This window comes from Myotis yumanensis, unplaced genomic scaffold (assembly GCF_028538775.1).
Source record: "Myotis yumanensis isolate MYYU_CA2020_CCGP unplaced genomic scaffold, mMyoYum1.0.hap1 SCAF_2, whole genome shotgun sequence".
NCBI lineage: Eukaryota > Metazoa > Chordata > Mammalia > Chiroptera > Vespertilionidae > Myotis > Myotis yumanensis.
The window spans coordinates 187,331,109-187,355,502 of NW_027223753.1; the positions used below are offsets into that span (position 1 = coordinate 187,331,109).

Genomic DNA, 24,394 nt, shown 5'->3' on the forward strand with positions numbered 1-24,394 from the left:
TGGTTTCTTTTGCTGTGCAGAAGCTTTTTATTTTGATGTAGTCCCATTTGTTCATTTTCTCTTTAGTTTCAACTGCCCTAGGAGCTGTATCAGTGAAGAAATTGTTTTGGCATAAGTCTGAGATTTTGTTGCCTTTGTATTCTTCTAGAATTTTTATGGTTTCCTGTCGTACATTTAAGTCCTTTATCCATTTTGAGTTTATTCTTGTGTATGGTGTAAGTTGGTGGTCTAGTTTCATTTTCTTGCATATATCTATCCAATTTTCCCAACACCATTTATTGAAGAGACTATCTTGGCTCCATTGTATGTTCATGCCTCCTTTGTCAAAAATTAATTGAGCATATTGGTTCGGGCTAATTTCTGGACTCTCTATTCTATTCCACTGGTCTATATGTCTGTTCTTGTGCCAGTACCAGGCAGTTTTGAGAACAGTGGCTTTGTAATACAGTTTGATATCTGGCATTGAGATCCCACCTACTTTGTTCTTTCTCAGGATCGCTGCAGCTATTCGGGGTCTTTTTTTATTCCAGATGAATTTTTGGAGAGTTCGTTCTAGATCTTTGAAGAAGGCCATTGGTATTTTAATGGGAAGTGCGTTGAATGTATAGATTGCTTTGGGTAGTATGGACATTTTAATGATGTTGATTCTACCAATCCAAGAACATGGTATGTTCTTCCATCTGTTTATGTCTTCCTCTATCTCTTTTTTCAACGTCCTGTAGTTTTCTGAGTAGAGGTCTTTAACCTCTTTAGTTAAGTTTATTCCTAGGTATCTTAATTTTTTTGGTGCGATGGTAAATGGGATTGTTTTTCTAATCTCTCTTTCTGAAAGTTCACTATTGGTGTATAGAAATGCCTCAGATTTCTTGGGGTTAATTTTGTATCCTGCAAATTGCCAAATTCATGTATTAAGTCTAGTAGCTTTTTGATGGAGTCTCTAGGGTTTTGTATGTATAATATCATGTCATCTGCAAATAAGGACAGTTTTACTTCCTCTTTTCCAATTTGGATGCCTTTTATTTCTTCTTCTTGCCTAATTGCAATGGCTAATACTTCCAGTACTATGTTGAACAGGAGTGGTGAGAGTGGGCATCCCTGTCTTGTTCCTGTTCTTAGGGGAAATGGTGTTAGTTTTTGTCCATTGAGTATGATGTTGGCTGTGGGCTTGTCATATATGGCTTTTATTATGTTGAGGTATGATCCTTCTATTCCCACCTTTCTGAGAGTTTTTATCAAAAATGGGTGTTGGATTTTGTCGAATGCTTTTTCTGCATCAATTGATATGACCATGTGGTTTTTTTCTTTCAATTTGTTTATGTGATGTATCACATTTATTGATTTACGGATGTTGTACCATCCTTGCATCTCTGGGATAAATCCTACTTGGTCATGGTGTATGATCTTTCTGATGTACTGCTGGATCCGATTTGCTAAGATTTTGTTGAGGATTTTGGCATCTATGTTCATGAGGGATATTGGCCTGTAATTCTCTTTCATTCAAAGTTTTTTTTAACCTAGGAAGAAATGTGGTTTGGGGTTGTTTTTTAAAAAAATGTTTTGAGACTCCAGAATTAGGAGAACAGTGTCTAGTTCTATAGAAAAGCATTTATTGCAATGTGATCTCAGAGCCAGTCTGTAGAGTCCTGTGTGAGATTGGATTGCTCAATAATGACTAACTTGGCCTTTCAGTTCCCAAGCAAAGAACTTTGGCAGCCAAGTATGTAAATTTTTACCCATCTTCCATTTTGGTTTTTCTCAGGAAACTAGGGAAGGAGTCAAATCTAGGTGTATGTACACATTATAATGAACCTTACAAATCCCAATTTGATGATGTTTACCAGTTAAGAAAACATACTTCATTTTGCCTTTTTTTTTCTGTTTCAGAGAGTTAGTGGACTTTACTACCTCTCTAAAGCCTCCTACCCCCCAGAAAAACTTTTTTAAAAAAAGCCTGTGTCTTAATCATTCTGGCTTATGTAAATTAATATAGAGTCTCTGCTATTTTGTTTTTCTGTTACTTTATGTTATTCTATTTACTTTAGATGAACATCCAATGGCAAACACATGCCCTGCCTAACAGGAGCTCATTGGCATTCTCTTTTGGATGGTGCAAATAAGTCCATAAAATAAATGTGACGTCTAGTTCATTCTTTGTCCTTTTATATTTCTTAAGTTGAAAATCCATAGCAGAATGCCTAGAAGTATATTGCAATTTGACAAGATTTGCTTTGTGTGCATATAAGAAAATATGACTTGTAAAAAAAAGTAAGTAGAAGAATAGAAGTATGGGCACTGTGATGCTATTTTATTGGTATCTTTTGCACCCACTGCAATGAGACTCATGGAATGTTGGACTTAAATTAAAATAATCATAAATAATGTTAAACAATAATAAATAAAGCCCAACTCCTACCCTCTCCCTTTTTTCTTTTCTCTCTCTCTTTTTCCCCTACTAAGAAAATATACAAGTAAATAACACAAAACAGATCATCCACTTTGGGGGAAGAAGACAGGTGGGCTGAGGGCAGTGTGGACTGAGCAGGCACCTCATACGCCCTGTGGATTTGGAGTTCTGGGGTTGGGGTGAGCAGGGAAGGGCACTGGATAGAGAATGTTGATTTGCAAGAATTTCTGCATATTCACTAATGGGTTTTTAAAGATTATCTTAATAATTTACATAAATTATATGTATTGGCATGAAACTTTTTCTCAAAGATCTCAAGTGGAGGGGCATAGTTACATATAAGTAAAATTTTAATAAATTCCTATGAAAACCATTGAGATAAGGAGTTGCTTTGGTGCCTTTCCTGAGGAGAGCGAGGAAGGGGTTGTGTACCTGGTAAGCACTTCTTAAAGCCAAGTACCTGGGCTAGGATTATCCTATCTAATAAAGAGGGAATATGCTAATTGACTGCCCCACCCTCAAAGATGGCAGCACTCACAGCCAATAAGGAGGTAATATGCTAATTGACTGCCCTGCCTTCAAAGATGGTGGCGCCCACAGCCAATAAGGAGGGAATATGCTAATTGACTGCCCCACCCTCAAAGATGGCAGCACCCACAGCCAATAAGGAGGGAATATGCTAATTGACTGCCCCATCCTCAAAGATGGTGGCGTCCACAGCCACAAGATGGCCGGCAGGGGAGGGCAGTTGTGGGTGATCAGGCCAGCAGGGGAGGGCAGTTGGGGGGGACCAGGCCTGCAGAAGAGGGCAGTTAGGGGCGACAAGGCCAGCAGGGGAGGACAGTTGGGGGCAATTGGGCTGGCAGGGGAGCACTTAGGCATCAATCAGGCTGGCAAGGGAGTGGTTAGGGGGTGATCAGGCTGGCAGACAGAAGCGGTTAGGGGCAATCAGGCAGGCAGGCAGGCAGGCAGGCAGGCAAGTGGTTGGGAGCCAGCAGTCCCAGATTGTGAGAGGGATGCCCGACTGCAGTCAGACATCCCCTGAGGGGTCCCAGATTGGAGAGGGTGCAGCCTGGGCTGAGGGACACCCCTCCAGTGCATGAATTTCATGCACCGGGCCTCTAGTCAATATATATTGAACAACGTTAAGTGTAGGAACTTAAGGATAATTAACATGTAAAATTATATTTACTAATTTGAAGGAATGAGGCTTGTTATGGAATCAACATTCCTGAGAGACTATCATTAGTAGGGAAAACATCCTTGAATGCCTTACCTGGCACGTTTTCTATTTGTACCTGCATGACTAATATTGTTTTCTCCTGTTCCTATGCTCATCTTTTGATCTTCATGGGGTCTTCCACCAAAAGAAAGGCCTCTGGGTTCTGAAGGGGCATCATTCTCCAGGACCCAGAGTTCCCTTGTTGTCTCCTGTCTGCCCAGGGCTCCTACTTCAGTGTTCAGTATCCCGGACTTTTTCTTCTCATCCCCTCTATGTGTCCCAATCCCACAGTGGCAGGCTTTACTCATCATTGATAAACTAAGTCATGACATATAGCATATTGGTTCATCAGGGTTTATTTTATCCCACCTCACTCCCTCACTAAATGCTCTCAATTTTACTTCCTAAATTTCTCTTATTCTTTGTCCTCCACTATCGGCGTTTTTTTTTGTTTTTTGTTTCAAGTCTTCAGTGTTTCTCTCATGGATTATTGAAATAGCCTCTGACAGGTTCATCGACCTTCCATGTCATCTTTCCTAAATGTCTCCTGTTCTTGGAGTCAGAATATTCATTATAAAACACAACTCTGTTCTTTCCATTCTGCTCCCTAAGATCCTTAACTAGCACCATACTTATTTTAGGAGGAAAAAGGCCAAATTCTAGAATATGGCATAGAGACTATTTGGCTCCTCACCACCTATTTCTTCACATCTGTATCTACCCTCTTTCCTACTATAAATCAGGCAAGTCTGAGACACCCTTAGTTTCAGGCACACACTAACCTGTTTCATACTTTTATACCTCTCAACATGCTCTTTATCTTCCTCGAAAGGTCTCTCTTCCCCTGTCTTTACCCTGGAAATTCCTTGGAAACCATCTTTATGTTTCAACACCCTTTTCAAGTGTCACCATCTCTGGGCAGCCTTTCCTAACCCTTCTCACCCTCAGAATCCACTCCTTTTTCCTCTGCACCCTGTACATAGTTTGTTGACTGTGGGTCCTATATTTTATTTCCATGACTTCCTTCTCTATTGGACTGTGTCTCTTTGAGGCCGGGAATGGGGCCAGACATTTGGCTTCTCGAGTGGAAACGCAGTGTGTGTGGCCCACAGCAAATGTCAAAACGCATATAGAAAGGAGCAGACTATCAATGGTCATGGATACTCTTGAAGATGGTTTTGCTTTAATCCAAAGAAATGATGCTAAATTGGGGGGAATTTCAGGTATGAGAACAAGTTGGGTCAGAGAGATATTTTGGGGGGCGGGGGACCCAGCTTAGGCAGGCCTGGGTCTACGGGAGCTGAGGGGAGGGAATGCACGTGCATCACGTGTTGTCTGGGGTTTGGCAGAGTGGAGACACCAGTGCTGATGGTGCCCAGATCCCCACACTTAACAGCAGACCCCATAGGTTATTAAAGCTGAGAGCCTATCTGGGAAGATTAGCTGGAGGAAGTACTTTAACCACGGAGCAAACAGGCAGTTGCTTGATTAGTGCCTCAGACGTGCCATGGCACCGCGGTGTTGGGTTTCCATCTGAACCATTACTGGGATATTTGAGATCTGGAGCTTCGGTTCTAGCCTGACCTTGCGTTTGATTTCAGAGTCCATGCGTCAGAAATGGGCCTTGCTCACTCTTCTCAGACTGTGTTTCCCAGCAGTGAGTTTTGTGTCCTTTGTTTTTGGACATTTGAAAGGGATGCTGAGAATGAACCCATATGGTGTTTGTTTAGATGGGGAATCCTAAATAGCTTCTTGTACTGGGAGAACACAGTAGCAAATATATCTTTCAGTAATGTGTTTTAAATCAAAAGGGCTCCATATTTCCCCCTGTGTTTGAATGTGACATTCTTGATCATTCCAGACCCACCTGTCTGAGAACACAGGAATCAAAAACAGGAGTCACTCTCAAATTTCACCTCTATTTAATCCATCACAGAAACATACTGGCTTTTCACTGTATATATATAAAAAAAACCACCAGGACATTTAAACAAAGTGACACAGATCATCAGCAGATCAACTGGGAATGACGGCTCAATCAAACAAATGTATGTTGAGAATTTCCACAAGGCAGCCCTTGCAGCAGCCAAGCCAAATTTGTTTAGTATACATGAGTTAGCTGCTTAGGAACATTCGCTATGCTGCATGCCAGATGATGACTTTTCTGGGTAAACATCCATTTAGCAGCATATACCCATCCATGAAAGTGTTGGCGTGATTTTGATCTATTCTCTTGGACTCCTGAAATTATGACTTCATTCCACTGGCAGCCAAGTACCAAACCCACACATGCACCATTTAGGCTAAATAAAGGGGAGGGGAAGCTATACACTTATTTCAAAATGTAATATAACCACCCAAAAAGGTAGGAGAAACTCTGTAAAATTGACAGCCCATTTCACTTTTCTGACAAGCAATAAAGCAAGCATCATTAAAATGGATGTCAAATTACAGGGCAGTGAAGCAGCAGGGAAAATACCTACCTTGTTCTTGGTGTTTGAAATAGCATGTGGCATATTTATCCTACCTCAGTCTAAACTTGGAGGAATTCCTTTTTGGGTTAGGGGGTTGGAGGCTCATTTGTGAAATTGGAATTTCAGAATCAGATCCCAACCAAGTGAGAACATTTGAATTCTTCGGGGTAGGGCGTTTAAAAAAATGTGTCATTTTTTTCTTGTATTTGAACAATTATTTTCTTTTTAATGGTGTCACTTTAAGAATGGAAAATTCTGTTGAGCACAGTCATTAAGCTAAGAACAAAAGAGTAACGTGTTTATAAAAACTCAGAAACAAATACCAAAACTTTCCGGTAGAATTTGCTAACTCTGTGCTTACTCTCGTCGGCTGTTGTGAAATCCAGCTTGGGTTGTGCATGGTTCAGCTCAATGTTCTAGTTTATCCACCAAAAGCCTCTCTTTCGGATTCTATTCACCTAGGAAATCCTCAATTTGGGAGACATTTTCAAACAGAAAGCTTGAGGATTCCAGTTTTGGACTGAGGGGGTAATTATCTGAAATTTGTTGAGAGAGATTTTTGTTTCCAACCTTTAACCACCTCTAGAAGAGCACTTGGCAACAAACATTTGCTCGAGCAAGTTTTCTGAATGGTCAATCATTTAGAAATCCCCCAGAAAATGTTTCTTTTCTAGTAGTGGCAATGACTTTCGTGGATAACTGCTTCTTTTGAAATCTGTTTAAGATTCAGAGCTAGGTGAGCTACAAAGTGCAGCTTTCAAAAATGAAACTCCTCATAAAGAGCGTTTTTTAAAGTTGATTCCATTTGAATTTGAGCATCTACTATATTCACAGCACTGCAGGGAGGATTTAAAGATCATTGAGACATAACCCTTGCCCTCAAGTAGCTGAAAATCAAAATGGGAAAATGCACGTGAAAACAACGAACTATAATAGCACCATATAAAGACAGAAGGATATGTTTTGAGGTATATTTTCTATTCTCTAGGATCTACAGAGGAAGGGGCTCACTCTGGTTGGGGAGGTGATGGACATGGAAAGTGGGAACCTTTAGCAGATGAGATGGCATCTGAACTGGATATGAAAGAGTTTTAATGTATAAATCTTAAAGGCTGCCTCTTCCACAAGGCCATCCCTATCTAAAGTTGTCACCTACACATTTCAAACTGTTTTATTTTATTCTGAGCACCGAAATTTATCTTATTCTCTATCTATGTGTTGGTTTCCTTCCCCAAAGCTATAAGGTTCATTCAAGCAGGGGCATTGTGGTCCTAGGTCACTGTTCCATCTCCAGGTCTCAGAACAAGGGAAGGGCATTCTAGATCAGAAGGCTGTCAAGGAAACAATACAGAGAGAGCCCAAATTCCACAGAATATTCACAGACAAAGAATAGATTATTGTGGCTAGATTATAGGATGCCTTGAAGGCATAAGATGGCCCAATTGATTATGACCAATTACAAAAAAGAACTTTCTGAGGTCTTCAGAAAGCTGTGGCCAAGTTTTGAGAGGAAAATTGATGAGCTCTAATCCTCCCAAGTCTTTCTAAAATGGGTGTTGATTTTGACAACCCAGGATAAAACTTTCTTGGGAGAATGGTACACCTTTAGCAGCATGCATTCCGCCATGAGAGCAGTTGTGTGATTTCTTCTTCAATCCCTTTATCTAGAGCTTAAAAATAGGATAAATGGAATCGTTCTATTATTAATATCTATGTGCCCCCAAGTGTGGTTACATGGGTGCCAGTTTTAAATCCCCAGAGAAAACATTAATGTACGTGTACATGGACCTTTAGTGGCTTGAGTTTGGGGCAGAATAATCTTAGGGCAAGTGGAGATTTGTTGTAAACAAAAGACTTTGTTTAAATATGAATAAAGAAGAGAACAATAACCTGCCATGCTACCATTTGCTCCTACAATGACACATTTTATATAGTCCCAAGAATACTGTTTATCAAAGCAGTTCCCAGGTATTGGGATGAACCAGAAACTCTCAACGCGCTGATTGATCACTCTTTGCTAGCAGCTCACTAGGATCACATAGCCACTCCAAAATCAACAGCCTGGAAGAAGATGAAAAGAAGCTTGAAACAAAGGCTGGAATGTTAGGCTAGCAACTGCCTTACATTGCATTGCAGTAAATACGTCAGCTAATATTCATAAATGTCTAGTCATGATCTGGTAAGAGCATGGAATGAACTGCGAATGACAATTCACTTTTCTATCCCCAAAGGAACCCTGGCTACTACTCCCTTTTGCATAATAAAGCTTCGAGGGAACTCTCGGTGGGTTTGCCTGTCTCCCTACCTACTGAACTTCTTCAAACTCTTATATATGTTATTAAGGTAGTGTAAGTAGGTACAGCCTGGGAGTACCTGTCTCTATCTCCATCCATCAGCCTAGACCTAGGAGGTGTTTTGGAGATTCGCTGACTATACCACAGTAATGGAAAGGCAGCTAGAAAGTTTGTCGTGTTCTTCTATCTGCCAGGTGTTTTGAGGCACACCCTCTTTTGAAGCAATGGAATGGGATATTTGTGTGTGTGTGTGTGTGTGGAGGGATGGGGGGATTAAACTGCTCTATCCAAGAGATAAAGAGATAAATGATGAATCCCAAGACTTTTTTTTTCTTCTCCTTCGAATCTTGGGCTGAAATCATGGAAAAAACTGATCATTTCCCATCATAAAATACTACTTATTGTTCATTGGCCAATAATGCCTCTTTCAAATATAAACCTTCCTCCAGCCTTATTAAGTCCAGGCTATTTCCTGCATCATCATAGAAATCTTGGCAGGGGAGCATTCTGGAATGAGCTCATCTTTTTATACCATGTCAGTGATCACAGTGATCTTTCTTTACATTTGGTTTCAACAAGTGTTTATTGAGAGATTTATTGACAAGGGAGTGGTAGAGAATGAATTGTTTGTGAACCATTTCATCACCTTTTGTTGTACCTGAAAGACACTGACCTTTAAGAGCTGTCACCCAAGACCTAGAGGACTGAGAACATTTTCTAATAATAATGATAATGGCATTTGTATTTTCTTCTAAAGTTTACAGAAGATGCTCAAATGCTTTAGTTCTTTTGATTGTTATTACAGTTTTATGTCATAAGTATTTTAAAAAAGAGTGTTGTCTCATAGAAATAGAAATGTGAGCCATTAATATAAATTTTAAATTTTTGGATAGCCAATTAAAGAGGTAAAAAGAAACAGGTATAATTAATTGTACTAACATATTTTATTTAACTCATTATATTCAAAATTGTATCATTTCAGTAGATAATCAATATAAAAATTATTATATATTTGACATTTTTTGTGTGCCAAGTTTTAAAAATTAGGTATATAATTTTAAACTTACAGCATATCTCAATTTGAAGTAGCCACATTTCAAATGCTCAATTGCCTCACGTGTCTAGTGGCTACCATGTTGGACAAAAATCAGATATGAATAAAGAAACTGAGGCTAAAAGAGATTAAGGGGCTTTCTAGGCTCACATAACTAGTTAGGTAAAGTGTTTTGGTTTAAACAGGAATTGGCTTGGGTCTGCAGTTTGCACATTATCTGACTTAACTATGTCCAAATAAATGTGTGAATTTATTTGTGATATTGGGGGTTGAGATTGTAGAACAAAAAGGTGGAGATGTTATGAAGGATGATTTTGATATATATAGGCAGTCCTCAGGTTATATCAGACTTGACATACGTCATTTCGTGGTTATGTCACCATCTCCCATTTATTTATATATAAAAACATTCCGTCATCTCACGTATGTACATATGTGCTTTATGTTTTTTATGATTTATTTACCACAAGTAAAGGTCAGGAATTATCTTTCTTTTAAATTTTTTTACTGTTTCACTTCATTACTGCTGTGTATGTGCTCCATGTGAGTGACATAGGTGCTTATGCAGGTGAGTTCTGACTTAACGGCGAAAATCGCATTATGGATCTCGGAGGTAACCTGAGGACCTACTATATATATGTAAGGATTCTTTATTGCTAGTTCTAGAAATGCCACAGAATTTGTATTTTTTAAAATAAGCTCCATATGAGATTTGGATGCACAGCCTGGTTTGGGATAGCTGCTCTAGTCTCTGGATTCCTTTAAGGCTCATCTGCATTTATCCATTCCTATATTTATTTATTAGTTTAATAAGTATTTATTGAACATATACTCTATGCCAGACTCTACATTTATTGCTGAGGATGCAGCTGGCAGAGTCCCTACCCTCATGAAGCTCACATTGTACAACCTACAAGATATGGCTGGTTCATAGCAGGCGCTGTAGGAAATGCTGGTGGAATTAAATTTAGTTGGCCATAATGATATTGATTTACCAATCACCCTTCCTGGAGGATTCAGTAAAAATCTTGAGAAAAGGACAAAAATATGGGCTACCCATATAAAGATTTTTTTGTCTATTTTTATTCCTTTTATAACAAAGATATTTGAAGAGGTTGAAATATGAGGAGGACATGTTAGAAGCTCTGAATTGATGCCATTTGGTTAAAATTCATCTATTAGCATGTTGAGTATTTGGAGTGTGCGTGTGTGTGTATGTGTGTGTGTATGCATGTGTGCACAAGCATGTATATATTCAGCTTGTACTTTTCCTTTCTTAAGTAGAGCATTTTTACTGTATCCTCAAACAGACTGAAGGCACAATATATGTGATGCCATTGGCACATTTATGTTAAAATTTCCCAAGTTAGAGAAGGAAAAGGAGATACCTCTCATTACTTCCAGTACAATTGCCTTGCTTTGGCCTGATGTTTTCAAGTCAACAATCACACACTGAATTATTATTACAAGCTAGAAACTTTTCTGGATTCTGGGGATTCTGCAATAAACAGACACCCATGCTCCCTGCCCTCATCACCTTATAGTCAGTGATGGTTTGGTAGAGGTATACTTTAATAAGCTTTGCCGAGAGGGCTCACTTGAATTTGAGGTGTGCCACCACATGACCCTGTTATGACTCAACACATATTTATACAAGTTTTTGTTTGCTGGTTTTACGTGTGTGTTTTTACTTGAGGTATATAACACTGTTTCTTGGAAGAATTTATAATGTGCTTCTTTTCCACTAGAAGAGAGTCTGCTCAGCTGGTTTTTCTTCAGCCAAGTATTTTCATTTGACACTTTAAGCTAGCTAAACTTTGAAGAAAAATGCAGATTTACCTTACTGTGTGAAATGGTATAGAGATCCAGGAGCATTAATTTTAAAATTCATAAATCCTTTGTACTATATAAATTAATGACCTGTAACTTTTTTTTCCAGGTGACTTATTTTGACTTAACTATGTCCAAATAAATGTGTTTATTTTGGAGCCCTCAATGCTACCCCAAACTGACATGTTAAGCATCTCCCATGGCTCATAATATGGACAAGGGATGTGGACCACCCTCTGTTTTCTCATTATGCCAAATAATGGAAAGTGGAAATCACTCTAATCCTTTCTTCTGTGTCTGTTCTACCTCTGCAAATATGATAAACTCAATCCAATTAAAAGTCATTACCTCGCCAAGGCTCAGCCGCAGTCTATAACCTTTTGTTTCACAATCCTTTCGATTACCTGTCTTCATCACAAGTAGAATTTCTAGCCATCTTCCCCTTCAGTTTTCTCTTAAAGAAGAATATCCCTTTTACTGCTGAATATTGTAGTCTTGTTTTCTTTGTCATTCACTTGAGTGTATGCAGTGGAGCTTTATATTATTCAAGTTCATTCTTCCTGGGCACTTATCTCTCTGACTGGATTGTAAGTCCTTTGAAATCAGCAATTTCACTTTATTCTTCTTAGTGACCCCCCATGGTGCTTTGCATATAAAAGTCTTGCTAAGATTTAATAGTGATGATGCATATAAAAAGTTGAATGAAGTAAATCTATTAATATAACAACAATGGCAGCAAAACAACAAAAGCAACAACAGCACAAAGCTCATTAAGTCATGATGTAATTATTCCATCGACTTCAGGTATCTCTCCTATCCCATGGATTTTCTTTACATTATATACTTTTTTAAAAATATATTTTATTGCTTTTTTACAGAGAGAAAGGGAGAGGGGTAGAGAGTTAGAAACATCAATGAGAGAGAAACATCGATCAGCTGCTTCCTGCACAGCCCCTACTGGGGATGTGCCCGCAACCAAGGTACATGCCCTTGACCAGAATCGAACCTGGGACCCTTCACTCTGCAGGCCAACGCTCTATCCACTGAGCCAAACTGGTCAGGGCAACATTATATACTTTTGATAGAATTAAAACATTTCCATTTTTTTCTCTCAAGCAGTCATAGTTTACATAGGTTTACATATATTGATCCACAATATAATTGAATCAGCAAGCATCTTAGATGTTTAGGTTAGTAAACTGATAATTTTCTGGATTCTTTAGCTTTGAGATTCTACAGTGTTATGAAAAACGGGTATTTCAATCAATTATCTTAAAGTTTTAGCAACATGATACGAAAAGATTTTACTTAACTAGCATAGCTATAACCTATTAAAAGCAAGCAGTTTGTTAAAAAAGATTTATTAGAAAAAATCCATAAAATGATAAGCAAAAGCACAAAACAAAATCGCTGAGATTTTTTTTTATTGTGGAGCATAATATCTGGGTTTAAATGACTTATTCTATATAATGTTGATAAAACAGGGCAGCAATATATTTTATGCATATACTACTAAATGAAGTTGCAAATATTTGGATTTTTGGCATTCCTTTTTACAAAGCACCTTGTTGAATAAATAGCTCATTTTTCTGAGATTCTTTTTTCACTATGTAAATACAGCTCTTGAAATTTGCTTTGCTACTTTGGCTTTTGGTTACATTACTTTGACTATCAGAGGCACATGTAGATATTATTTAGGAAAGGACCATTATATTTTTGAAACTTGTGGGATATCAGAAATCAGTAGTACTACCATGTCTTCCGATGATTCTTGCTTTAGATGGGGAGGTTCCAGAATGATCTGGCCAGTCTTCCCTCTGAATACAGCACGGTTCTGAGGTCAACCAGAACTGTCTCTGGTTTGTTTGGCACAACTTTTCATTCAAACTGGAAGGAGGGTAGATGTTGTGGTTTGGGTCAGGTTGGTGAGATTCATTGGCATCATGGCAGCCCTACCTGCTTCACAGTAGAACTTTTAGTTTTTGTCACTGAAACAGACCAAGCAGAAATGCATTCTTACTAGTTACATGAAAGGGAAGCCACCACTTCTCCAAGCAGTTTGCTCCTGGCTTATTTTGTAATGGAAATGTGGGCAACGTGGTTTTAGAATCTGCTGGTTTTAGAAGCAGTGGGAGTAAATCATCCCTATTTTGATGCTCATGTTGCTGTGAAGAATTTGGGGGTACTCAGAAATAAATGTGAACTACAAATGCATTTCTATCAAGAATTTAAATAAGTTTTAGTTAAGTTAGCACATATATAGATTTTGTTAACCTAAGGCTAGGGGTTTCTATAATATGGGCATGCCCAATGCAGTTGTTTATACCCAACTCTCAACAGTCTTCACTCTTCCTAACTCATCCTAGAACTTATTTTATTGCATTGCCACGTACTGTTAACATCTCTATCTTCACGACTCGACTCTAAGCCAGGTGAGGCAGGAACTTGATCTTATTTATGTCTGTATCTAGCATTAGCAATTTGTACAGTTCCAGGTACAACATCGTACCAGATAAATGTTTTGGAATGGGTAAGTGAATAGGTCTGAGAAGTAGCATCTTTGGCAAAGACGATATAGCCCCAACATTTGTCATCTAATTCCCCTTTTAGTGCTATCAGAGACTACACTTTTGTAGTGTATCCACAAAATTTGAATTAGAATGTGTAATTGAAGCATTCACACAAAACCAGTCAAGTCTGGGGCATCTGTTTAATACTTCACTTTTCATTGTATGGAGCCCACCAAAGATTTGGAAAGTCAAGTGTATATTTATTCCACAGAGGAAACTTTATCAACCAGTGCAAAAGTTTACTGGCACTAGCTGGTGATATAATGGGTAGTTTAAATCCTGCTAACTGCAAATAATTTTTCAACAGTGTTTATGATTGTGGTAGAGTTTAGTGAGGCAGAAGTACAGATAACATAAATATTTCGACAAAAGTTGATTGTATTGGAGTCATAAATAAATTAGACCCAGTTTGTAAATAAATTTAGTTTTTGCCAGCAAACATTTATAATCCTCTCTTGCTGCAAACGATAGTAATTTATATAGAAGAGGCCCTGAATGCCTTTCTTTAAAAGTCAGTTCTCATTAGGAGGCAGTGCCTGGTGCCCGTCAAGTGTCTTAGACTGTGTGACTCAATTAGACATGAAGGATACTGTACAGAGCACCCAATGCTACTAGTTATTGTACATGTTGATAATGACAATTTCCAGAGACCGTACATAGTTTGGTAGTCTATGAAGTTGTCATATTATATCATTCCCTTAAATACCTAGCTTGTGTTACCACTTAGCAATGTTGAAATTACCCCGTTTTAAATCATAAGTGCTATTTAGTGTATGTATACATATATGCATAGCACATCTGTTCATATTTTTCTAAAAACATTTTTTTATCAAAGTGTATAATGTTTTCTCAAAAATTTAAAAAAAACACACACCTTCCTTTTATGTTTTTCAATGACATTCCTTCTATCCCCATGGTTTTGAATGATTTTATGTTTACTATGATGTAGTGTTGGGAAACTCAATATGAGGGTCTTTAGAGCTTGGAATGGGAGCAGAAAATTGCACTCCTTGGAACCATCTAAATTTATTTTACACTGAAGACACTGTATTTGCAATGGAGCCAGAGTCTGTGCTGACATTAAACAAATCAAGGAACTTTTTTCACAGAATGACTTGAAGATCAGAAGTCACTGTTTCTATTACCACGCCTTATAGAGAACAAGGACCATTGTTCATTTTCAAATAAAACCTAATTTTGAGACTCTAGTAAAAATTTTTTGCACACTCTCTGGTCCTTATCAAAGCAAGAGTGTGGTTAGGTTAGTGTTCTATTGCTTGTTCACATTCCATTTTATCAGCAGGCCATTGCTACAACTCCCTCTTCTGCCAGACACGCATAATTATTTTCTTTTCTTTATGGAGGACTCCTGGCCATGAGAAAGCTCTTCTGTTTTGTAGCAGTGAGAAAAGGCCTGCATCAAGTCAGCTGTGAGAATGCATTTGAACTTACATTTACACTGTTTATTCAGTTCTCCTGCACGCCTACCTTTGTGTACTATGTGATAGAAAGTAGAGCAAAAATCTCATTTACTTTTTGATCTTCACCTTTTGGGGGTTGTTTTGAATATTTTCACCCAGTGACTATTAGAATTCAGCTTCCTTGCTACAAAACGCACATTCCCCCTCTCCTTCCTTTAACTTGTAGCTTTTGAGTTTTGGTCTGTCCTTCGGAGGCAGGAAGGACCTCTGCCAAAAGCCACCAAGCCACACTTAGGTAATTACAATAAGCAAGTTGGGGCTCTCATTTCACGTGCAGAGCTGAAGGAAGCAGAGCTGTGGTCAAAGGGATCCCAGTTGCTCCTCCATTAGCAGGGGCACATTAATGAGCCCTCATGCTCCCCTCCCCCCTTTAAACACTTATTTGTAAGGAAGCAAATCAGGTCACTCTTTAGCATGTGAAGAGCTGCAGCTTTCTTCTGAAACCACCATCAACAACATAAACAAATTAGAGGTAGTAAACCACACATTCTGCCCACACGTAAACCACAGTCCTCACCAGAGGGCAGTCTACTTAATGTGAGAATAACAGCCCAGTTTTATAAGCCTCTACTGGGGATAAATTCCAGTTTCACTGGTTAGAGCAGAGTTAGGCAGCCAGAGTACAGTCTCTCCTAGGTTACACGTTGGGAGAGATGAAACCGATTCTCAGTGTCTTTCCAGGAAATATATTTTCTAAGTTTTTGATACACCAGTCTTGTGACCCCCCCATGCAAGACTTTTTTTTTGCATATAAAAGTCTTGCTAAGATTTAATAGTGATGATGCATATAAAAAGTTGAATGAAGTAAATCTATTAATATAACAACAATGGCAGCAAAGCAACAACAGCACAAAGCTTATTAAATCCTGATGTAATTATTCCATCGACTTCAGGTATCTCTCCTATCCCATGGATTTTCTTTACATTATATACTTTTTTTTTTTTAAAAAAAAAGTTCTTCTACAGAGATGGCAGATAAGTATTATGATGGGTACTTGTTTCTTGTACTTATGATCTCAACCAGTCTGCCTGAGATCTCAAACCTTGACCCTCCTTTGGATTTCATTGCATAGAACTGGGATTATTTGAGTGGGGTGGACCCGGGGCTGAACTTGTGCGTGGGCTAATTTTATGGATAGGGAAGCAGGGACTCTCAAACTCTGACTCTAAAGGTTACTCTGGGCACTGGAGACATATTACTGGATCCAGACTGCTATGCCAGGGCTTATGCCACTCCTGCTGGACCCAAATGCAAGTGGCATAGTTTACAATCCCCATCTTGACCCATATGGGAGCTGTAAAATATTCTCTATACCTTCCTGATGCGGACATGCTTCCTTTCCTGACAATGGTTAGTCCTCAACGAATGTGTCCAGCCCTAAACTAATGTGTTCCGTCATCAGTAAATTCCTGCCTGTGATAGTCTTTTCTTAAATACCTGTTTAAACAGTAATTTAGATAAGAGTGTCCCATTTGTGTGCAACAGGAAATGCCTGCCTTCTTTTAGATACGCTGGCAAATAATTACTGTAGATAGGGTTTGAATACTGAAAGGCTGTACTCTGGTCATTTCAGACTGCCTGAGGAGCCACCACCCAGTCTGCTGCGGCATAATCTCAGGGCATTTCTATTTTACTCTAAATGAATCTGAAAGAAAATCACTTTGGGGAAATAAAAAGCTTATGAGTAAAAGCCATCAGGTCAAAGGGTGCCAGAAGTCTCTTAAAAACGTGTATTACTAACAGAAAGTCAAGGCACGTCGTCATAATGGAAAAGAAACACTATCTGATATATGATAAGTCTGTTCTTACCTGGTCACTCCAGTGGGTATTGGTGATCCTGGCTCCCTAACAACAGAATAAGCCAAACATTAACCAGGTCATGTTTTCCCTTGGGAGTAGGACTCACAGAGATTGAACGTCCTTATTTTAGCTGTTTCAGATTCTGTACATAGATACCAAAGGGCTTTACTGGTACTTTAACTATGAATTTCTGGGAATGTATTTCCATAACCATTTTAAAAAAAGCTTAGTGCCGCCTCTGTAGAAGAACTCTTGCAAGTGGTCAAAAGCATTTCAGAATAGCTTCGAAGCCACCAGCTTAAGTCGCAAACCATGTTTGTTTAGTGAACTGTCTGTGAAATCCCTAGGAGGGTGGAGAAATGCTGAACCAGATTGAAAAGCCACAGAACAAGCAAGAAATAGACCACATCCTAGGAGAAAGACAAATGTTTGCTCATTGATTTGGCCCCTTACTTTCAGTTCATGTGATAGTCCTTGGTATCTCCCTTGTTTGTCTCTCCACACTCTTCCATACACTTCAGGGCTTCTTGACAGCCCATAAGTGACATGCTTTTGGGAGATCCTGGGAGGAAAAGTTCCATAAGGAAGAGGTGGAATAGCCTGGCACCAGGAAGTAGCAAATACTAGAGATGCAAGGAAGCCTAAAAGGTCATTAAAAAAAATTCCATGTACCAAGCCATGTTGATAGACTAGTCCACAAAAATAATGGTCTCTAGGGACATGGAGTCTATAAGTGCAGTTTAGTGTCAAAGGATCCACGGAGGCCTATTTTCTTCTCACCTCTCTCTGGAGGCAGCACTTTCTGAAGACCATGTCCGTCAGCAGCTTCTCATTTCCATAGATGCCTCGGTTGTGTAAGCCTGTGCCTCTGGACCCTTACGACAGTCCTTCGAATCCACTTGAAGTTGGTTTTCTGGAAATTCATTTTGCTTACTTTTCCTAGTTTCCTTTCTTCCTTTCTTTGGGATCTTAAATGTCATTATCTTGGGGCCATTCTCACAGAATATTCTGCTGGCCAGTTCAGAGCCTCCTTCTTTGTTCTGTTTGTGTGTCTGGCTTGATGGGCTCCACCCTTTCCCCCCAGCCCAGCATGCGTTTATTGGCTTTGTTGCTGGTGCGCAGAGCTGGTTCCTGAGGTCTTCTGCCTTCTCACAAACAGGCTGCTGTCACCGCTCTGGAATTGTCCTAACAAGGGAAGAAGAGCACGTCCGGTTTGAATTTGGGAAGGAAATTGATGTCTTCCCCCTCCCTTCCCTGCCCCATCATTAGCAGGCACCGACTCATGGACTCGTGTTCATGTGCTCACGTCCTACCAGGAGGTCCCTGGTGGGGCTTGAGGTTTGGCAGCTCCTCCTCTCCTCCTGGAGCTGGGCACGCATCCTCAGCTCGCAGCCACGTGTAATCCTTCCTGTCTGCTTGCAAGTTGGGCACAAAGTACTGGCGCTCGGGCCCACCCTCTTCTTTAGTAGCAATTAACCTTTACTACAGAGCTTCCTTTGAAGTTTGCTCATGTTTTTATTACAAAACTGCAATGAGGAACATAATGGGGGGAAATGTCTAAATTTCTGAGTTACCTAATCTGTTCAATTCCCTAGCTGGTCTCCTCCTGGCAGTTGTTTCTTGTACTTATGATCTCAACCAGTCTGCCTGAGATCTCAAACCATGTTTCTGTCTCAGCCTATTTTTAAGATTAGTGAGCTATTACACACACACACACACACACACACACACACACACACACACAGCAAATGCACAGTGTGTGCATTGGGAGGATGTTTTATATGCATATGTGTAGACAGCTGAGTATAAAGAACTGATTTCTTGCTTAGTGCCTACAGGAATCAGCCTTGCTTTATTGTCACACTACCCACCCATCTATGCTTTTAATATTAGTATTAAACTCTGTTTAGTTGTTAAATATTTTCTATCAATGAACTAATGTGAAGAGTAGAAAGAAAAATATTTATGTTAGTACCATTAATGATAATGCTGAGTGATAAGTATTATGACGGGTACTGAATTGCTATTAATGGTGAAACTCAGGATTTTGAATGGCATCTGCCCAGAAGATTTGCAGTTAAACTAGGCAGAGAAGCCAAGTGAAACAAATGGTGAGTTATATAAAACCCACAAAAAGAGAAGGCATTTTAGGCCAGCCTTGCAAATAAGAACCAAAGAATTACGAGTGAAATGGCTTTTTTCTCCTAGCTTGCCGCTCACAGGAGCTCAAATAAATGAAATCATTTTTCTCTGCTTTTCACTCAGCAGTAAATCATTGGAGATCCAAGGTTGGTAGAAAAGCAACTGTGAAACTCAAAGAAAATATAAGAGAATCTTCTCTTTTCCCTCTTAGGATAGGTAAGGACTTTCTAAGAGGAAAATCACAAAGGAAAAATACGGTTTATTCCATAAAAGTAAAAAATTTTATACAACAAAAACCTCATTAAAAAACCAAAGGATAAATGATTTACTGTAGAAAGTAGCAAAAGTTATATCAAAAGGTTAATTTTTATTATTATTAATACAACAGACCAATAAAAGCCCAATTAAAAAGGACAAAAACAACAAATAATTTGCAAAAGAAGAAATATGAATGAAAAAAATATTTAGTCTCATTAACCACTAAGATGTGAATTAAAGCCAGAATAAATGTATAATCTTTTCCATTGTGCTAATAAATTTTCAAAACAAGACATAATAGTAAATGCCAATGCAGTTGGTAGGAGTATAAGTTGGTATACACCCCCCAAAAGCAATCTGTTAATATTCAGTGAGCTTTCTTATAGGAATCTAACCTAAGGAAATTAAAATGGATAAATACAAATATTTATATGAAAGAATGTTTCTTTCAGTGGTATTTATAATTATCAGAAAATTAGAAGCAACAAAAATAAATGCTATGGAAGTAGTTCCGTTATTGTGGATTCATACAATGGAATATTATGCAGTAATTAAATTTAGTTTTGAAAATATTTTTTGAAACATAAGGAAGTGTTCATAATAACATATCAAGTGAAGAGACAGAAAAACAAAGTATTCATGTAACATGGTCACAATTTGGAAAACAAACAAATAAACCAACTTTAAATAATATATTTTTTAAAAGGCTGCCTAAGGGTAAAAGGGAGGACTGGGTTTGGACACCTGAGGCTAGACTCCGTTGACTTTGGCTATACTGTTTAGCATCCCTGAGTGTCAGCTTCCAGATTCGCAAGATGGAAGGTTACGCTTCTCACCATGTTTTCTCACTGGGTTGTGAGTGTCAAAATGAGAAAATAAAACATGACTCAGTGGTTGAGTGTTGACCTATGAACCAGGAGGCCACAGTCTGATTCCTGGTCAGGGCACATGTCCAGGTTGTGGGCTCCATCCCTAGTATGGAGTGTGCAGGAGGCAGCTGATCAATGATTCTCTCTCATCATTGATGTCTCTCTCTCTCTCCCCCTCTCTCTCTGAAATCAATAAGAATGTATTTTTAAAAATGAGAAAATATAGATACAGTTATAAAAGCAGTTATTATTATCTATATTATTTCTGAAATTTCCTCTTTGCAGATTCTGATTTTGTTTTCAAAATGGAAGTCACCTCAAGTGGGAACCTATGTTATTCCAAGAGTCATAGAAAGACATATAATCTAATCCAAGTATGTGCTCCTCTTGGGTCTCTGGGGATATTAGAACATTTAAAATTTGAATTGAAGAGGTTGATTTCCAAGCTCTTTTCTCAAGTCATTTGCCTCAAATCCAACAATAAAATTGTCTTTCTGTCCTCACTCAGTTAATGACACCTAAAGGATGCATGAAACAAATTCCAGTAGCAGGCAGCTCAGCTTCAAGAAGTTACAAGGGTTATTTATCTTTATGGACCACTGATGTATATAACATTTATTACCTGATACTTACCTATTGTAAATGTGCCCAATCTGTCAGTGTGATATTTGAGCAATGCTTTAATTAACTGTAGCTATAGCTCAGGGAGAGGAACTACCATTTTTTCTCCAATAACACAGATTTAATGGAGATATGATAATTGAGGTAGTTTATCATTTAGATGAAATGTTTTACCAGCTTTTGGGGTAGTTCTTGAGTAACATACATGAATGCATGAGTTTATGTTGGTTTATGCAAATATCCAACACAGTGTGAGAAACTGCATTTGCTGTTGAAAATTTCATAATGCTAGATTACATTAAAATATTGTTTCCTGTTTTGATACATAAAACTCAGCAGGTTTATATTTCTTTTTTTTTTGTCACCACAGCCCTTTTTATATTTAATTCTTTTTTATTCTTTTTATATTTAATTCTGATGACACTATATTAAAGGTGGTTTGAAAGCAAATAGCCTGAGTTTGCATATACATTTAATGCCACATGTGGATGAATAGGACCCTGAGTCTGTCTCCTGGATTTTCTGGACCTATATAAGTTGCTCTTTAGGTTTAATTAGAAATTTTTGCCATTGTAAGCAGAACTGCATTCAGGCTTTACATTCAAATTCTTCTGTACAGTAACCTGGGCATACAAGTATTTTGTCTCCACAGGAATTGAAATCCAAATGCATTCATTTAAATTATGCTTTGGGAGAGTTTATGGGTAATTCAAAGGTCATGGATCAGCTATGCCAGAGGGAGGGCCCAGATGGGTTTGTTTCTATCCTTTTTTTTAAGATTTGGGATCACTTTGCTGGAACTGATGGTATGACTGATTTAACCCTTTGAGGAACTAGGGGAATTTTTACTGACCTTGAATAGATAATTACTAGAGGAAATAGTTCTATTCATTTGGATGCCTTTTTGTTTCCTGCTGCTTAAATGGACAAGTCTACAGATTACAAAGTGGCTTCCAATTTATAGCACTCATTTACAGAGAGAAACAAAATGTTCACAATGGGTGACAAATCCCTTTAAGAATCTATAAAGTAACTCCACATTTGTAGTCGTTAAATGTTACAATTCTAAAGAGATACTTTAATATGTTTTTAGCTGTATCAAGAGTGCTAGTGAACTTTTGGCTCTTCAGCTGAAGTGCAAATGCTCCCTGAAGGACAAAATAAGATAGACTTTTTCAAGGGTGTACCAAGGGTGTTTGGACCCTGAAGTGTATTTCTTTGATAATGTATCTTTGGGGCATTGTTAGAATTGTTTCTTTTGAAGTTGTGTTTGGAGAAAAGTTTGTAATCTGTTGTGGCCCATTTCTATGGGATTAAAGGTGCTTTTCAGGATCAAAATCGTTTCCTATATTTGATAGAAAAATATTGATTTGGTTTAATAGTTTAATAAAATGGTTAGGTTAGTTATCTATTTAATAAGTATCTACTAAGCACCTTTATGCAGCTCACCAGGGGAATTCTGACTCTTGGAGAAGTGTGAGCTCTGAGTCTTCCATGCAAGGCCTTGTTTCATAGCTGGGAATCCGAGAATCATTCACATTAAACTCCAAGTAGCAATGCACAGCATTATGGGATCATCAGGCCAAGCAGAGACATTATGTAACAACTCAAGGAAGTTGTGTTAAATGATATGGTGAGGGGACAAGTTAGGACTTGATCTGGGAGGCGGACTAGAAGCTGGATGGGCAGAGGAGAGCAGAAATAGGTAACTGGGCAGGCAGAACCACAGAGAAAGTATTCACTGAGCTTGGAAAGTGGGGTTAAGCTTATCTCACCTGGGGCCTCTTATTGAGCGAGTGGGACAATGGTTTTAAAATGAGAGATTTTATTCTAAGTTTAAGAACTTTAGATGTTTACCTTTGGGCACTGGGAATGATTGGAGGCCATACCACAGGGAAATATGTGTGCCAGGAAGATTCCTAAGTCCAGCAGCATTGTACAGGCCCAGAGCCGAGGGATACTGGAAAAAGCCTGGAGGTCTGAGACCCAGTTAGAGAACTGTTAGAAATTCAGGAATGAAAATGTGGATTGAAAAGATGGGATGAAGGTGAAAATCATGCAAGAAGAATAGACAGCCTTTAATGACTGAATAGCTTGGAGGGTGAAGGAGAGAAAATGTCCATGTTATTTTAGGATACTGAGCATGGATAATTAAAGGAAAATAGTATTCCTAACGGAAGTGGGCAGGAGACTTGATTGAGGGCAGAGGATAATGTGCATGATTTTGGATATACGGAACCTGAATGATAATGAGTTTGTATTTTGGGAACAAACATCCCATAGGAATTCAGTTCTATGCTTGGTTTAGATGGAATTATCTCATTGTTTCAATCAAGAACCAAGCACTTCCTTCAAAAGATACTTTTGCATGTGCTATCATTTTCATTTTAGAAAGCTTTAAGAGGATGCAGTACTTGATGGCAACTGTTATTTTGTGTTATAGTTACTTAACTTCCATAAAGAATCAGAGAAGGAATTGGGGCCAGAACTCAGGTTTTCCACCCTCTTGCCCAATAAACTATCTTGGAAGACTTTAGTAATTCATAGAACTGCAGGTTTGGTAGAATCTTAAGTCATCTACTCTAGTCACCAACCTGAGACTAGAATTCCTCCACACCATTTGTAGCTCTGGTTCTAGGCTATATTAGAACCCCTGCAATGGCAACGTAGGGCAACTCATTTTACCTTTGGGTGGCTCTGATTGAAATATTCCTTCTTGTAATTTTACCCATTTTTCTTAGTTCTCCCTGGAAAGGCCTACACATCAAATCAATCACATGTAATTCTTAGTCCATAGTCCGAGTGGACAAGAACCCTATGTTTATTTGCTTTAAAAGTAGCTGAAATCCCCTTCAACTGGTAAACTGGTGGGAAATTCAAGCTTAGTCATTATTCTTTATAATTTCCCTTTATCCTCAAGAAGTTACATAAAGACCTTAAGGTCTGACATGGTATATTCCTTTCCTTCAGGTGTGGGGGAGGTGCTGCTTTGGGGAGACCTCAGAGCCCTGGTGCCGAGTGTCCAGACTCCTAGTTACTTTACCCTGCTGTACCCTCCATGGCCTTGGCATCTGCCCCAGGGGACCGCTCCATTTAGAGACCCTCCGATTTCTTCTCTTTCTCAGTCTGCAGGAAATGCTCTCTTTTTGGTGCACCCAAGACACCTTCTTCCCCATTTCCCCTCTAGAAAGCTCACCTAATTTCCTTAATGATTTTTACTTTTACCAATACCCAGAGGAATCACTAGCTTCAAGTAACTTTAATCATCTTCTCTGCGGAAGTTACTGGGGCAAGAAAATACCAAGGGCTTGGCAGTATGTTTGAAATGGGAAAGGAAAAGTAGAGAAAGAACAAACATAAATTAATAGTCCAAT

General features: G+C 38.7%; 1 protein-coding gene across 6 annotated transcripts in view; it reads left to right on the forward strand.

Moving 5' to 3' along the window:
• The window catches only part of MECOM (MDS1 and EVI1 complex locus), a 578,899-nt gene that overhangs the window by 261,000 nt on the left and 293,505 nt on the right, over positions 1–24,394 (forward strand). The window lies entirely within an intron of this gene.